General features: G+C 42.5%; 1 long non-coding RNA gene across 1 annotated transcript; it reads right to left on the reverse strand.

Moving 5' to 3' along the window:
* Positions 1–2,353: 2,353 nt before the first annotated feature.
* LOC139081602 (uncharacterized) lies at positions 2,354–6,314 on the reverse strand. Its single transcript, XR_011536732.1, has 2 exons — positions 6,179–6,314; positions 2,354–2,550 (listed from the first exon to the last, which is right to left on the reverse strand). It is a non-coding gene; the product is annotated as an uncharacterized lncRNA (long non-coding RNA).
* Positions 6,315–6,580: the final 266 nt, after the last annotated feature.

Raw genomic sequence — 6,580 nt, forward strand, 5'->3', positions numbered from 1 at the left:
AAGGGTCTGAGTTCCTGGTAACCATACCTTTTCAGGCCAGAGTTGATGCATGTATTCACAGTTAAAATGGTGCAAGGAAGTATCAAGAGATGCCCAAGTGGACCACATGGATTCTCTAAAAAGCAGTGCTACCTTCTCCTACCGATCAGGGTCAATTATCCTTGTCATGATGGTGACTCCTCTTTTTGTCTGCTGGTCTCTGAAAAATGAGTCCAAAGTGCCCCAGCAACAGTCATAGCTTGTAGTTCAATGGGACTCTTGCTGTGTCCCTTAACAGGAGTGCAACCCCTTTTGGAACCAGTACCTCCAGCCCTATAGATCCCAGATTTGTGTGTGTCAGCAGCACAAAATCCTCTAGTGGGTCATTGGTAGTGAAGGTAAGTGGGACTATTCCTGAATCCATTCCTTGGCTAGTGGACCCATGTATTTTTCCTATTGGGGTCATAAACTCCTCTGATTTAATGTGTATAACACATCCTGAATGATAGAACCAAATTTTTTGAGATTGTTGCCTTTCAGTGACACTTCACTTGTGCCTTTAGAAAGTTATTCTAGCTCTCCATGAGGCCAGCTTTTTCTGGATGGTGTGGTATGACCAGTACATCCCATAGTCATGGGTCCACTACACTCCCACAGTTCTTTTACCATGAAGCAGTTACCCCAGCCAAATGCTCTATTATGCAGGATTCTTTGCCTGTGGATCAGGCATTCCATAAGCCCCAACATGGTAATGCTGGCTAAAGATCTGTGGGTGGAAAGGAAAATCCCATATGCAGAATAGCTATCTATTACTCTGAGAAGGAACCACTGGCCCCTCCAAGATGGAAGGGACCCAATGTAGTCAACTTGTCACCAAGTACCAGTTGGTCTCTTGGAGTAATAGTGCCATTTGGGGGACTCAGCATTGGTCTCTGTCGCTGACAGTTTGGACATTTAGGCATCAGTAGCTAGACCAGCCTTGGAAAGTTGTAGTCCACGCTCTTTGGGCCCATACATAGCCTTCACCTCTGCCACTGTGGCCACTCCATTTACGTGCCTGTGTTAGTTTCTCAGGGATGTCATAACAAAGAGCCACAAATTCAGCAATTTAAACAACAGAAATTTATTGTCTCACAGTTCTGCAGGCTAGAAGTCTGAGATCAAGATCAAGATTGGTTCCTTCGGAGGGCTGTAAGGAAAACCTATTCCATGCACCTCCCCTAGCTTCTGGTGGTTTACTGGTAATCTTTGGCATTCCTTGGCTTCTGCTGCATTACCATATTTTTATCTTCACATGGCATTCTCTCTATGTATCTCTGTATTCACACGGCTGTCTGCTTAAAAGGACACCAGTCATTTTGAATTAGGGCACCCTACTCCAGTATGATGTCATCTTAACTAATTATACCTGCAACAACCCTCTTTCCAAATAAGGTTACATTTTGAAGTATTGGGGTTAAGACTTCAACATATGAAATTTGGGGGGATAAAAGACAACCCACAACGGTGCCCATCATGCTGGTTCCAAGGTGGCTAATTATTAGCTGGTAATGACAACTGAATGAGTCATTTTGTCTAGTCGATTGTTTAGTGCCTCTTCCCTGGTGGATGCAAGATGTGATACAAAAATCTTCACATCATGCCCACTCCTGTACATCCATCTACATGACTCTACCCCAGAACTCCTTGTCTTTGATCTTCCAGTCCTTTTCCTTCCAGGCTCCCTACCAAAGGGCCAGGCCATTGATATCTACCCAAGAATCTATACATATTCTTACTTCAGTCTGCTTCTCCTTATACACAAAGCAGATGACCAGGGACAATGATTGCAACTCTACTCATTGAGATTTTCCCTCTCTGCCGTTTTTCAAAGTCTCTCAAGAATGTGACTATAATGCAGCCACCATCTGGCTTGCACCCACATACTAAGCTAACTCATCCATAAACCAAGCTCAGGCTTTAGCCCTCCTCATTCAGTGGTCATGGTGTTGGTGCAGCTGTGGTGGGTGACATGGGGCTCTGGAATACCTGGTCCTGGCACTTACAAGTGCCACAGCTGTGCTTGAGCTCCATCCCAGATGTACCATTTTCATTTTATAATAGATGCTGCTGGGTCCATCTGAACCAACAGAACCTAGTCCATAACAGGTAGTTCTGGACATGTGAATACTTGATGTCCTATGGTTAAGTGTTCTGTCTCCTCCAAGGCCCAGGATCACACTAGTAGCCAGGTCTTAAAATGTGTATTTCTCTGCTGCAGATGGCATGGCTTTGCTCCAGGGTCCCAGGGACTGCACTGTGATTTTCCCACTGGGGCTTACCATAAACTCCATCTTAGTCAGCTCAGGCTGCCATAACAAAATGCCAGACTGGATGGCTTAAACAACAGAAATTTATTTCTCACAGTTCTGAAGGCTAGAGATCTAAGATTAAGGTGTCGCCAGGTTTGGGTTCTTCTGAGGCCTCTCTTCTCGGCTTGCAGATGGCCACCTTCTTGCTGTGTCCTCACATGGCCTTTCCTCTGTGTGGGCACGCCCCTGGTGTCTCTTTATGTGTCCACATTTTCTCTTCCTATGGGGACACCAGTCAGATTGGATTGGGGTTCACCCTTCATTTTAAATAAGTTAAAAAAGCTTCATTTTAACTTAATCGCCTCTTTAAAGGACCTATCTCCAAATACATCCTGAGGTATTGAGGGTTTAAGGCCTCAACATATGAATTTTGGGGAGGGTGCAATGCAGCCCATAATAAGAAGAGATTTATTAGGGGAAATGTCTGTGAAAGACAAAAGGGAAGGGAGTAGGACACTTTGGGAGAGTCTGCAAACTGATACAGGTCTGACATAAGGAGAGGGAAAAGAAAGGATTGTGTAGGTAGCATCTCAGACTGCAGCAGGTCTAAGAAAGTTTCAGCAAGTCTGATGGGAGTCCTCAAGCCAACGCTGTCCATTAGAGGAGCCCCAAATATAGCCACAAGGAAGCTGCATTCGTACTTCTGCCATGCTCAGTCATTGCCAGAACTGGCAAATCATTATTCCTTGAGGGGTCTGCAGGAATCAAAGCTAGTTAAACCTCCCAGTATCCTTGCTAAAAATCATTACTTATTCTTACAAAATGATTAAAGTAAAAAAAATCACATACAAGGTGAAGCAGCCAAATCTAAAGTGTCTTTTTAAGTAAATAACAAATTATAGCTGCTAGAGATAAATGTGAACAGATGGATTTGGGTGACACAATATTTAGGAAGAGCAAAGGGACCTAGATTAGATTGATTTGAAATCACGAAATTCTCCACATATTTTCTGCCATTCGCCCAGGAATGTCTGACACAAAGTGACCATATATGACATTTGCTAACAAATCTCAGTATTTTCAACATTGGGCTGTTAACTTTACCAAACTATTTCATTTAATTCCAGTGAAATGGCAAGGCTTCTAATCTATAGATGGAAAAGTATCATGCTTTATTGTAATATAGTTTAGACATCTGTGTTTCATCTCCAAAATAATTATGGCAGCTTTCAATTATGGGATCGCTTTCCTTTCTTTGCAAAAAAAGTACCAAAATATCTATGAGCTCTCAGCCCTCGGGTGAATGCAAAGCTTTCACTAATGTGCAAATGATGCGCATTTCTCCAGGCAGAAACACTCCTTTTCATCTGTATTTCACCTAAAAAAGTTGTGACCAACAAACTTCTATTTTACCAAAAACACACACACACACACAAAAGCCCACAAAGGAAATAAAAGAAAAAGAAATATTAGTTTTAAATTAAATTTTAAGAGTGGCAATTTGAAATGCTGAATTTTCTACTTACTCTAATTCTCCAAGTGACACATATACTGGCCCTCAAAGAACTCACATTTCGATTACTTTCCTTTTCTCTTTTTCTTTTTTGTGAGGAAGATTAGCCCTGAGCTAACATCTGCCGCCAATCCTCCCCTTTTTGCTGAGGAAGACTGGCCCTGAGCTAACATCCATGCCCATCTTCCTCTACTTTCTGTGTGGGATGCCTGCCACAGCATGGCTTGCCAAGTGGTGCCATGTCTGCACCTGGGATCCCAACCAGCGAACTCCGGGCCACCGAAGCGGAACAAGCGCACTTAACCGCTGCACCACCAGGCCGGCCCCATTGATTACTTTCCTTTTAAAAAAACTTATTTTTATTGTGGTAAAGTACATGTAACATAAAATTTACCATTTTAACCTTTTTAAGTGTACAGTTCAGTGGCATTAAATATATTCACACTATTGTGCAACTATCATTACAGTCCATCTCCAGAACTTTCTCATCATCCCATACTGAAATCCTGTACCCATTGAACAACAATTCCCCAACACCCTCTTTGCCTGTCCTAGGTAACCACTGTTCTACTTTCTGTCTCTATGAATTTGACTATTCTAGGCACTTCACATAAATACAATCATATAATATGTGTCCTTTTGTATCTGGCTTATTTCCTTAGCATAATGTCTTCAAGCTTGTAGCATGTGTCAGAATTTCATTCCTTTCTAAGGCTGAATAATATCTATCGTATGTATATACCACATTCTGTTTAGCCTCAATTACTTTACTTTTAAATAGCTAATCTCTCATTTTATTCTTTCAAAGAGATACCACAAGGCTTTCAAGATTACTTTTCTCAGGGAGTGTCTATAGCATCACAGTAGCTGCCCAGATGCCAGTTCCCTGCTTTTGCTGCCACCATCCAAAGTTCGATGTGATCTCTTTTATGGTTATAAGTCTTGGGAACAATTCCTAACCCTTTTCTTCTGTATCTCTCTTTAGACATTATCAGGAGAGTTATACACACTTTCAAGCATCTTTTTTTTAAGTAGTAATTTCTAGTTTACGTAGTCAGAAATATTTACAAGTTAGACTATTATGGGTATATAAAAAAATTCAGTTTTGGGATCAGTTCTCACTGGTTTCTTTGTTTGGGTAGTGTCTCCAGTCCACTCTGACTATTCTGCCACAAGTTACTTTGCTCCAGGACTCACGTGCCTAGCTCTTTAAGATGTTTATATACGCTTCTCAGTTTCTGAATCTAAGTCATTCTCTTACGTTTTACTACATTCTTTCCTTTCTGTCAGCTATGGCTCCTTTATTATTTTTCTCAGAGGGACATCTAGTTCAACTTCTATTGAAACTTATTTATTGAACTGAATTGATTATGGGCAAGAAACTATACTGGGTGCTGGATTTTTATGTCATAACGATCCACTTTCTTGGGAGAAAACAAGCTTTCCTTTCTCACCTACAATCAGCTACCTGTGGCTCCCCTTTATTTACGATACACAGGGTGCAAACAAACACATTTACCCAGAGGAGATTCCACATACAAGTAATTTTGAGACATCCACTACCATATCTGCTATTAGTAGAGGCTGCAGAGCGCTCTGCATCCCCAGGTTTTTAGGAAACATTATTAAGCTCAAATACCTATATAGGTATATAGGTAACACCTACGTAGTTGTTTAAGGATCGTTACTATACATTAATTTCAAAAGAACTTTGAAAGAGCAAGCATAGTGAATTTAACTAACATTTCTTATAGAAAGGCCACATGAGGTGACCAGAAACCTAAAGGACATTCTTCTTTTCTCAGAAATCTAACAGATCCCTGAGAAGTGCTACTTGGAACTTTCCTCACTTTTATTGGTGTCAGACATCTGATTGGCTAAAGACCACAAAACGAAACTCCTATTGAATTCATGAAGGCAGGAAATAAATGATGGGAAAAACAGATATCAATGCCCCAAAAGCATATTTCTATATTTCCGCCACCACTGAAATGTCTTGGTCATTTACAAATCTAATCTAGGGACAAATATGAATTCTACTGGATCGATACAGGACTAGAAAGGTTAGGATTTGACTGTGGTTTAACTGGAAATGGAACCCTGGCATGTCCCTTTCACTTATATACTGCTCATTAAATGACTTCTTAGCTGGCTATCTTTCTTGAACAAATAACTCATTTATAGTCTATGAAGTCGTGAAGTTGCTCTCCTACCCTTAGGGAAGAGAAGCAAGAAGCATAAAAAAGGCGGCGCCGTTAGCTAACTCTCCAAGAGTAACAGAAAAAGCAGTGAACCATGCGAAACCCAGATCCAGAGCTCTGGGTCACCAGGTCTGAAACCTGTGTTGGAGGCGGGGGGTGGGGAGCAGGAAGGAAGGAAATGCCGGTAAAATTACCTTGACCAGGCGGATACTTGAGGACTTTCCTACAGACTAGAACCCACCAACTTCCCTCAACCAACAAGCCACGGGAGGGGTGCGCTGAAGCGAATGAACTCGCCCACGGCGCCCGCTCAGACCCAGGGCAGCGCGCCCCGTCTCCATCGGAGTCGAGTCCTGGAGGGCTCTGCGCGGCACCTCGAAGGAGACGTCACCGGAGCCGGAAGAGCGGGAAATCGGCAATAAGCTAGGCGGATGGAGAGCGTGGAGAAAAGAGCCAACGTGCTCTGGAATGGATTACGGGACGCGGCGAGGGACCTGTCAAATCCGAGTTCAGACAGCTCACCTCTCGGTAGAAGTTCTCTCAGTTGCCAGTCTTGCTGCGGGTTCACACCTTCCCCAAAAGGAGAACTCTGCCCA

The sequence above is a fragment of the Equus przewalskii genome, unplaced genomic scaffold, assembly GCF_037783145.1.
Source record: "Equus przewalskii isolate Varuska unplaced genomic scaffold, EquPr2 ChrUn-13, whole genome shotgun sequence".
NCBI lineage: Eukaryota > Metazoa > Chordata > Mammalia > Perissodactyla > Equidae > Equus > Equus przewalskii.